General features: G+C 35.8%; 1 pseudogene; it reads right to left on the bottom strand.

The window, feature by feature from the left end:
* Positions 1-9,688: 9,688 nt before the first annotated feature.
* On the bottom strand, positions 9,689-9,986 carry LOC127184055 (40S ribosomal protein S27-like; annotated as a pseudogene).
* Between the last annotated feature and the right edge of the window lie 833 nt (positions 9,987-10,819).

Raw genomic sequence — 10,819 nt, 5'->3', positions numbered from 1 at the left:
TACTATTTACTTTTTTTCAAGTTCATTGTTATTGAAGACTGAAGTCATTGCTTTTACTAGCTACAGTCATTCATTCCACAAATACTAATTGTAAACCAGTGCATTATAGGAAATTAGATGTGCATGAATTCTGCTTTAATGGAATATATGTTGTACTGGGACAGAAAGAAATGTTAAAGTAAGATAATAATAAAATCAACGAAAAGCACAGTTTAAAAATGCTGATAGAATTATAGGAAAGCTGCGGTGAGTAAATTTTTGGGAAAACCATCTCCAGAAGGTAATAGCTAGGCTATGCCTTAGTGAAGAGAATTCCAAGCAAAAGGAACAGCTCTTGCAACGATTGTAGAAAGACCCCAGCCACAAGAAAGCAAAAAGCATCAAGTATCTGCAAAGCAGTCGGGACAGAGAAGGGAAGTAACAAAGTTATGCAAGGAATTTGAATTCTATACTACATAAGAGAAGATGCCAGGCTAAAGAGCATCCCTCCTGCAGGTCTTTCTGTTAGCCAAAGATTCCTTCAAGGACTAAAGTGGTTATGATATAGTTCTAACCTCAGAGACATTCAGTCAAGCCAGAGCTCTGAGATTTAGGTGAAATGTCAAAACTTAATTCCTAAAACTACTTTTTCCACTTCATTTCTCAGTTTAGATAGATGGTGTTAAGGATAAAATATTTAAGGGTTACATTTTTCTTTTTTTTAAAAAGATTTGTTTATTATTTACATAGTATTCTGCCCATATGTGTGTCTGCAGGCCAGAAGAGGGCACCAGATCTCATTATAGATGGTTTGTGAGCCACCATGCGGTTGCTGGGAATTGAACTCAGACCTATAGAAGAACAGACAGTGCTCTTAACCTCTGAGTCATCTCTCCAGCCCAACATTCTCCATTTTTTTTTTTTTTTTAAAGATTTGAGTTGGGCACTGAACTTGGGTCTCCTGCAAGAGCAGGAAGTATTTATTTATTTATTTATTTATTTAATGGTTTTTCAAGACAGAGTTTCTTTTTTATTCCTGGCTATCCTGGACTCATGTTGTAGACCAGGCTGGCCTTGAACTCACAGGGATCCATATGCCTCTGCCTCCTGAGTTCTGGGATTAGAAGTGTGCATCAACTACACCTTGCAACAGAAAGTACTCTTAACCACTGAACTGTCTCATCAGCTCCAAGGACAGATATTTTTAATGATGCTATTTCAAGCCAATAATGGCTGCTAAATCATGAATATTCATTATCTTCAGAGATTACGTTAACTAAGCATCAGATTATAACATTGAGGTCTCCTGCTTTTAGAGCCTAAGTGAAAGAAGCATCAAAAACATCTTTAAGAATTTATTGTCAGAAAGAAAGAGGGGAAGAACTGAAACACATCAAATGAATGTTTATTCTATCCTGAGATACAGAGGATATTTTCCTTCTCTCTCAGAAAGATGCAAAATAAGTCATGTAGCCCAGGAATGTAAAGACCATATTAGCTTACAGCACAGGATGATTCCTGAAGGTTGATGTTTTGTGATTTTTTTAAAGCATCTGCCTTGAAATTTTTATCACATAATTATGTAAAACAAACTATTATGCTTTATAATATTTGCACTGGTGATTGTAACATCTTGCAAATCTGTAAGCATAAGAGCAGCCAGGCAACATATTGAGAGTGAATCTAAAACACTAAAAGAAAAAAATGTCAAGTAATACATACTAAAGTTCCAAATAGGAACAAAACTAAGGTTGTAGAAACATCCCTAGAATTTAAAGTGTTCCTTTTAGCTTTACAAATGTTACACCCACATAGGTACACATACACAGAGAGAGAGAGAGAGAGAGAAAGAGAGAGAGAGAGAACACCAACACTTGATAAACTAGGCAATTTATACAAACTAAAGATTTCTTTAATTATGATTCAGTGGCTTCATGTTTATATGCATGTATGTACGTTACTCTAATACATGTTCACTTCATTCTGGAGGAGTATAAAATTCACGACTCAAATATTATGCAGATCACTGACAATATCGATAGTTATATACCCAGAGATGACTCAGTAGGCTCCAAACAGCCTTTATTCCAATGTTCTTGAACCTGGTTGTTTCTTTTTATATTTCTTTTTTAATGAGTATATTCTCTAATAGTATATGTTATATTTATTATATAGAAATGCATGAAAAAATCCAAAGTATATAATCCTACTAGTAAGAAACTATTGACATTGATGCTGATGCCGCCACTGCTGCTGCTATATTAGATGAAGTGATGTCTTACCTGGGATCTAGTACAAATACCCCAAACCATCATTATGAACATCTAGGTGTGTGCTCATCTATGGTTTACATTTTTGCTTTCTATACCATTTGACTATGGACAAATTACAAAGTAATTTGGATCTCAAGAACCAAAACCACAGATGCTCACGGACAACTAGCAGTGTCGATGTTCCAGGTAGAATAATCTTTCTTCCCTAAGCAGGACATCTAGAGAAGTAAACACAAGGTGCTCTGGTTTATTTGCCTCTGTATCTATATTCGAGGATATACCATACTCAACAATATTTCATTTAAAAAGGGAAAAACAAAAGTTTGCTACTACACTTCTGTAGGGGCTCAATAACTCTATGGCTTTTGAGTCTGAGTCCGAGAAGTAAACTGAGTCAGATGTAAGAGGAGTTTATCATGTCAGTGGAGAAACCTATGGCCAGGATTGGGAGGATTTCCACTGAGGTGGTGCACTAAAGGCCTCATTACTGAAGACAGTAATGATAGCATGCAGTTTCTTCTTGCCCTACATGAGATAAAGTCTGTGAAGGAACTGAATCATCCAAGGAAGATCTCTGTAGAGAAGCTGGCAAGAACACTGCGGCTGGGCTTTACACACAGTGGAAGGAGAGGACCCATGCCTAAGATTGTCCCGTGACCTCCACGCGTATGCCCAGGCATAATCATGCTTATCCTCAATATAGTCATACACACATCATACTAATGATAAAATAAAAACTCCTTACAATTGCATGGTAAAATACCTTATTCATAATAGCAATAAAAGCTTTAAGATACCAAAATAAATTGACCTAACAAAATTGAACTTTCATGAAAGAATCATAATACAATACCAGAATTAAAATACAAGTAAATAAAGAGATTTGCTCTGTATATGGGTACAGAGAGTTAACTTGGTTTCATGGTTCTTAAACCACCACTAAGATATTTTGACAATAAAGAAAGAAATTAGTAATGGCATAAATTTTTAAGGGGAAATAAGTTTTTTGGAACTTCAGTTTTCTGGAACTTTAAAAAATTATGCATGGAAGCCAGGCACAGTGGCACATGCGTGTAACTCCCGCACTCAGGGAAGCAGAGATAGGCAGACCTCTGTGAGTTCATGGCCAGTCTGGTCTACAAAATGAGTTCAAGACAACCAAGGCTACACAAAGAAACCCTGTCTCAAGAAACCAAACAAAAACCAAACAAATAAACAAAACTCATGGTTACAAGTACATACATTACATAAGTAATCATGGCAATATCAAAGGGCATATTCTTAGCCTGTGTCCAAAGCCAATAATTTACATATAAAATGGAGTGGAATTGTGTAATTATATTATCTTTTTTTATTTCTGAAAATTAGTTGTAAATATGTAATTATTGAAACATTTTTTATTAAATTATTTCTAGTTACTATGGGGAAAAGTCACATATTGAGCAGTTTGTTTAAAATATGTAAAATACATACATATACAAAACATAAGACAAAAATTTAATAGCTGTATATAACATTTTAAGTTATTTCATATTACTTTATGTGTATGGGTGCTTTGTTTCCTTGTATGTCTGTACCACATGTGTGCCTGGTGCTACAGAGGTCAAAAGAGCATCAGATACCATCGAATGAAGGTTACAGATGTTTGCAAGCTGCCATGTGGGTTCTGGAATTGAACCCAGATCTTCTGAAGAGTAAGATCTCCCACTATCACTCCCACCTCAGGGCTCCTCACCAGTGAGACATCTCTACAGTCCCCAATTTTTCTTACTGTTTATAAAAATATTTGTTCAAATTGTAAAAATGAGTAGTAGAAACCTGATGAAATGTGAGGGAGAACATCTTCCTCTAATTGTGTATAGTTTATTGCGATCATTGAAAGCCTCAAGAAAATATAGAGACAAATGTTATTACCAATCAAAAATTATTTTCAATAAAATAGGTATTTATTTTAAATAAATGGGTAGTTAAAACATATGAATACTATATTTACTTGTATAATTTTACCTTCTTCACATATTTTGACTTTACTTAAATATTAACTTTAATATCCTATTTTATTAGTTTCTTGAGTATTTTATACAATATGTGTGATTGTAGTCACTCCACTTCAAGGTGACCGAGAAGCAAAGCAAAGAGTGAAGAATTTCTCAAGCACTTATTAAAAATTTTATGAGTTATAATAATAAAGCAAAGTAATGTTGGGACTCATATAGAACAAAATAAATAGACCAATAGGTAAGACAAAGGGCAACAAAACATACGTTCATATGTCAAAGCCTACCTAATATGTGACAGAAGCACAATTTACTAAAATCTAAGAAAATTGATGAAGAACATATGAATGGAGAATCTTTGTGTTGCTATGTTAGAGAAATTACCCACAGGTGTTCAAAGGTACACATGTTTACACTACTAACTCACATCAATACAAGTGTCTTCAATATAAGACTAGATGACAAATTATGATTTTTATATAATAAATGATATTGAGTGGTTGAATAAGTGAGCAACAAAAACACAGGTTTGTCTCAGAAATATTATATACTCAGAAAATGTTATTTTCTCATATTATTTACTCATATTCACTCAGAAAATAGTGAGTAAATTCTCACATTCTGTACTGAGATGAAAATACTTCAATATTTTTGGCATCACACAGCAAGAAAGAAATACGTTCATGCACTTTGATCGGAAACTCTCTTTTACAATCTATCATGGCTGCATTCTAAGTTAGAACAGAAAAACAAACAAACAAACAAACACAAAACATGTCCACCGCTCTGTTACCCACAGCACCTAAACTAGAATGGTTCAAAGTTTGTAAAAAGTAGTGAGATCATTGGGCATGTCCAAATAAAAGAATTTTATGTGTTCTTTCAAAATTATGCCAAAAAGAATCTCACAATAAAGTATCGTAGGACAACAAAGTTATTGAATCCTGGGTAATTGCAGTTTGTATGAGAGATGATGTCCTGAGCAACTCACATCAGAGTGACTGGAGTGGTACACAGGCGACACACCACACAGCTCAGTCACAAGACCACAGGCTGCTTGTTCGCTTCAGCCTGTTCTCTTAGCTCTCTGTGCTATCAGAAAGTGACAGAATAGAAAAACCACGCACAACTGATATTCTTTACATATTTCTTTGGCCAAATCAAATCCTATTCTAGTATTCTTAATGTTAGGACCATTTTCCAATGCCAGACCAACATCCCATTGGAGGGCATTTGATAGTCTATAATAGGCTACAAATGTTTTCATATGTAAAAACCAGATGCCAAAATAAAGATTAATAATTTTCTAAATCATTCATAATTCTGACCCATGAAAACTACAGCATGCTCTACATTGTCCTGGAGAAGATATTGACATTTCTTCTTACCAATTAAAATAACACAACATCTGAAAACACTAGAAATCCAGATTCACAACTCGTTTGAATGTTAGCCTTGAAGTAGATGTCAGTGAAGATTATGTTCATTTTAGCAAACTATTTACAGTGTAACCATAACTATTATGTAATCCAATAAATAAGTTATGTGTACCAAACCATAACTAATAGTAAATCAACTTTCCCAATGAAGTAGTGTCATAACCTTCTGTGTTGTAACCCCAACAAATAGCTATCCCGTGTCTTACCTCCAGAATATATAAATGTGAACTTCCTTGGGAAAAAAATCAAAGATTTCAACCTGATATCACCATGTGATGTGCATATACGTCTTAAACATTTTAAGCAACCCAATAAACAAAACACAAAGGAGAGACACAGAGAAGATAGGCAGACCATGGGTGCTGCTCCTTAAAGACACATGGGGCGACTTCAGCTAGGTGATGTGCCTTGGAGCCTGTGGGAGGAGCTTGGCCTAACTCACCAGCGTGGCTAACTTTGACTTCAGAGTGTAGGAGAAGAAATTTCTATTGTTTCATATACTGCCAAGCCAATTTATTAAGGCAGAAAGAAAAAACAAAATGGACATTTTGGGTTTTTGGGTTTTTTTAATTTTTTATTAATTTATTCTTGTTACATCTCAATGGTTATCCCATCCCTTGTATCCTCCTATTCTTCCCTCCCTCCCATTTTCCCCTTATTCCCCTCCCCTATGACTGTTCCTGAGGGGGATCTCCTCCCCCTGTATATGCTCATAGGGTGTCAAGTCTCTTCTTGGTAGCCTGCTATCCTTCCTCTGAGTGCCACCAGGTCTCCCCCTCCAGGGGACATGGTCAAATGTGAGGCACCAGAGTTCGTGTGAGGATTTTCATTTTACTATGTATATTAAGTGTGAAGTGGTCATTGAGAATTGTAATTAAATGCACTCAGAAACAGACACAGACACAGACACACACACACAGACACACAGACACACACACACACACACACACACACACACACACACACACACACCCCAAAGAGCTAGCAAACTAATACGTGTCTACAAACTATATGTGTCATTTATTATAAGCTGTCTCCTAATTTTAAATTTATTTTAGTTTTAGAGCAAGAAAGCCTCTTAACAAAACTCACTATTAAACCCTCCTTTAAAAATCCATATAAATACATCAAGGTCCTGGGTCTGCAAAATGCCTCATGGAGTAAAGGCCCTTGCTGGGCAAGCCTGGAAACTAAAATTTGATCCCTACAACCCACAGAAAATGTGGAAAGAGAGAACCAACTCCACAGAGTTATACTCTGAACTCCACAGGTGGAAGATGGCATGTGGGCCCTTACACACATACAGAAACAATAATAACAATAAACTGTTCCAAAAAGAAAAAAATATATCTAATTCTTTTGGGAATTGTACTGTCCATTGCTTAGGGAGAACAGTGGCAAGCATATCATAATAGTTACGGTTAAAAAGTTTGGTAAAAATTGTAAGATGGATATACATAGGAAACTCCTATCTGGAAAATAACTAGCTTTGGAGTCAGGCTGGTTTGCACATAGACTGACAGTGATTCATTGTGGTCACTCTCAAAATGCAGCTCCCAGGAGCTACCAACTCCTTCAAGACTTACTCAAATACATCTAATTCCACCTAATTCCAACAATGAAATATCAATAATTGAAAATTATAATTTATCTTCTTCCTTTTCCCCAACTTAAATGATTTGTAAAACTCTTAAACATACATGTGAGTCTTAGGAGATGTAAACTACATGAAGTCTACAGCCTATAGGAATTTAGATATGCCAGCTGTAATTACAGCCTGATTGCATTTCCCTTTTGACATTTAGAGAATGGCTCTGGACCCTCGGGGCCGTCCGGCTCTTCTGAGGTAGCCAGTTTAATAGTGTACCTTTCCTAATTTGTATTTTCATTAGCTCATCACACCGGCATTGTTGGAAGCATGTAAATTGCATTTACAATTTACATGGCCATATGCTGCAATCCCACATTTTAATTCTGTTTGTGGAAAGCTTTATGGAAAACATTTTACTACAGCATTATAAATGTACTTAGGAAGATTCACACGAACCATGGTTACAACTATGTCCCTGCCTTTACCATATGCAATTGCCTTTTTTGCTGTATAGTTATGTTGTTAAAAGAGCAAAAGCTACCAACAAAACAGACACACTGAATTCAGGTAAATTTTTTTAACGCTGCCCCGTGTCTTCTCTTATTCTGTTGAGAATATGAAGAAAAATGTCTTTGATGTGTTGGGTACCTTTTGTTATCTTGATACAAAACGAAGTCACCTGGGATAAGGGACCCTCAATTGAAGAATTGCCTCAGTCAGATTGGCCTATGGGCATCTGTGAGGCATTTTGCTGATTAATGGTTGATGCGGGTAGGCCAAACCCACTGCTGGCGTTTCTGCATCAACCATGTGATTCTAGGTTATATAAGAAAGCATTCTGAGCATAAATTTCATCAAGTGTTACAGTTCAGTATGTATATGATATCTGGATTGTGTTAAATATTTTTAAACTCCTTTAAAAATCCTTTCTCTTTAAATCAAAAAAGCAAAGCTTGTATTAGCAGGAAGTGGAGACCAGAAGAATCTTGTACAGGTATTCTTAAAATATTGCCTATTTTATTTTGGGACAGTGTATGTATGTTTGTGTGTCTTTGTTTTGATTTCTTGTTTGTTTTGCTACTTCATGAAAGTTTTCTAAAAGGAGAAGAAAAAGAAAAGGGATGGAGTTGGACGGGTAGGGAAGATCTTGAGGACTTGGGGAAGCAGACAAGTGATTAGAATATATAATACTTAATTGTTTCATACATAAAAGGGAGGAAAGTGATAATGGTTCCCTCTCATTCTATGTATGATGCTTGGGCTACTTTGTTTTAAAAATTACCTTTACTAACTGGGCTGAGGGTTTTCTTTCTCATGGCAAAAATGTCAAACTCAGTGAGATTTGGAATTGAACATAAAATGCTCAGAGAAGTGTAAATCGCACCATTAATCTATTAAAGCACAATGATTTAGTAAAAAAAAAAATATTGCCTATTTTCTTTAAGCCTTCACACACAGTCTAGTTGTTTTTGTCTTTGTCAAATACAGTAAGTAAATTATTGCTTTTGCTTCTTTGTGTTTTTGTTTAATTTTGTTTTGTTTAGTGAAGACTTGGATGGGACTAGTGTTTACTTTAAATAAATTTTCATCTTTTTGTCTGGATATTTGTCTTGTTAGATTTTTGTTGCCTGACAACAAAAAGGAGAATTACATAACAGATTGGCATCATCCTTGCTGTATTGAGTAGTTGCTTTGCAGGGTCATTGACACTCAGTTCCCATCTTCAAAGCTCCTACTTTCAAATAAAATAGAAAAGTAAAACTGACTAAGACGTTCAATAAATATACATATTAGTTCATAGATAGATGATAGATAGATGACAGATAGATAGGTAGATTGATAGATAGATCATAGATAGGTGATAGATACATAGACAGACAGACAGATAGATGATAAACTGAATACAATTTAGATTTTGAAAGACTTCAGGAAATATCTTCAAGTTAGCATAAAAATATGTGATAAATTTTCACTAGGGACCAGCCATACAGTTTGGTGGGTAAAAGTGCTTATCAGAAAAATTCCCCTTCAGCTTCCACACATGCACCAAGGCGTATACATGCTTCCCTTACCCATCTGTGATACACACAGTAATAGTAAATATATGTTTGCTTGCTTGCTCGCTTGCTTTAAATGTACTGTCCATTGAAGAAGGCAGATGTCTCAAAAATGAAGAAGGCTTTATGTTTTTCCACAAGACTGTGATTTTTATTATATTGTTTCCATGATTGCTAGGGCTGAAGAGAAGCTATCACATATACAAGGAAATGCCCGAAGACTCTCAGGGCTTGTGGGGAAAAAAAAAAAAAAAACCATAACTGGCCTTTGTAGCCTCAGCACCATAGACACATTGTACTTTTCCTATTTCAGATGTTTTTCTTTTCTATGTAGTATTTTTTATATCCAAAATGTGTCTATTGGGGTGGCTTCCCCCTCATCTTGAATTAGGGACTTTCAGTGCTGCTTCCTCCTGAAGGAGCATCCTTCTGTCAGCCTTGCTTTTCCTCCTGTAGGCTGACAGAGAACAGTGGAGCAGCCAACACCAAGACTACTGTTTGTGCATGGCTAAAGACCGTGGTGGTTTTATAGCAGCCTGGGCACTTCACATCCATAAAATAGGAATTGGGGCTCTGCACCAGGCACTTTTTTTGTGTTTCTTCTTCTCCTCTTCTGGAGAGGGATGAAGGAGATCCTTTGCGAGAGGCATGTTCTCATAGGGAGGTCGTCACCACCGGAAAGCAATGGTCACCTTCTATGTAATATTTTTAACCCTCTAACCTCAGCAAAACATTGTGCAAAAATCTGCTTGGTACCTGAAGTCCTAACTCAATTCATGACAGATTTTAGGACAACTTGTATAATCTGTGATGATCTGCAGGCTCCCAAGCTTCCCATGTTTTTTTAAAGAAAACAAATTGCTTTAAGCAAGTAAGGGTATCTCTGACACCATTCCACAATTATGGTTGATATCTTTTCCACTTGTACTTTTTCTAAAGACTTTAACAGATAAGAAGCCTTACCCATTCTAAAAGTCATACCCACAAGAAAGAAAAGAGCTTTCTGTTCCACCCAAATAAAGCCATCAGTGCACTTTTTATTTTGGTAAGATGTGGTCAAAAGAATTTAATTATCTCCACTAACTAATGCTTTCTACAATAATAAAAAAAGGTGGCAGATTTTGAAATTATTTTTATTAAAAGTATAGTATCTAATGCTATATCCATTCTAAGTTCCAGGGACAGACCTGATTGGACTACAGAAGAAATGAAGAAAACAAAGATATATGGAAAGAAATAAAAGAGGAGATGAAGTAAGGAAGGAAAGAAATAGAACTGATAGAGGGACAGGTATATTGCATGCATCTGAACATGGAGATGAAGTTATTACATATAGATAGGTGTGGAGGCAAGATTTATGGATCCCAAGTTATACAGATGGATCAAGGAGGCAGGTTTTCCTATTTATGATAGGAGCAGTCTCTGTAGGGGAGCAGTCTTCAGGCAGTAAATATCTGGAAGAGAAAACTGTGGTGGACATTTT

This window comes from Acomys russatus, chromosome 32, assembly GCF_903995435.1.
Source record: "Acomys russatus chromosome 32, mAcoRus1.1, whole genome shotgun sequence".
Taxonomy (NCBI): domain Eukaryota; kingdom Metazoa; phylum Chordata; class Mammalia; order Rodentia; family Muridae; genus Acomys; species Acomys russatus.
This window is presented reverse-complemented; position numbering and strand designations above follow the sequence as displayed.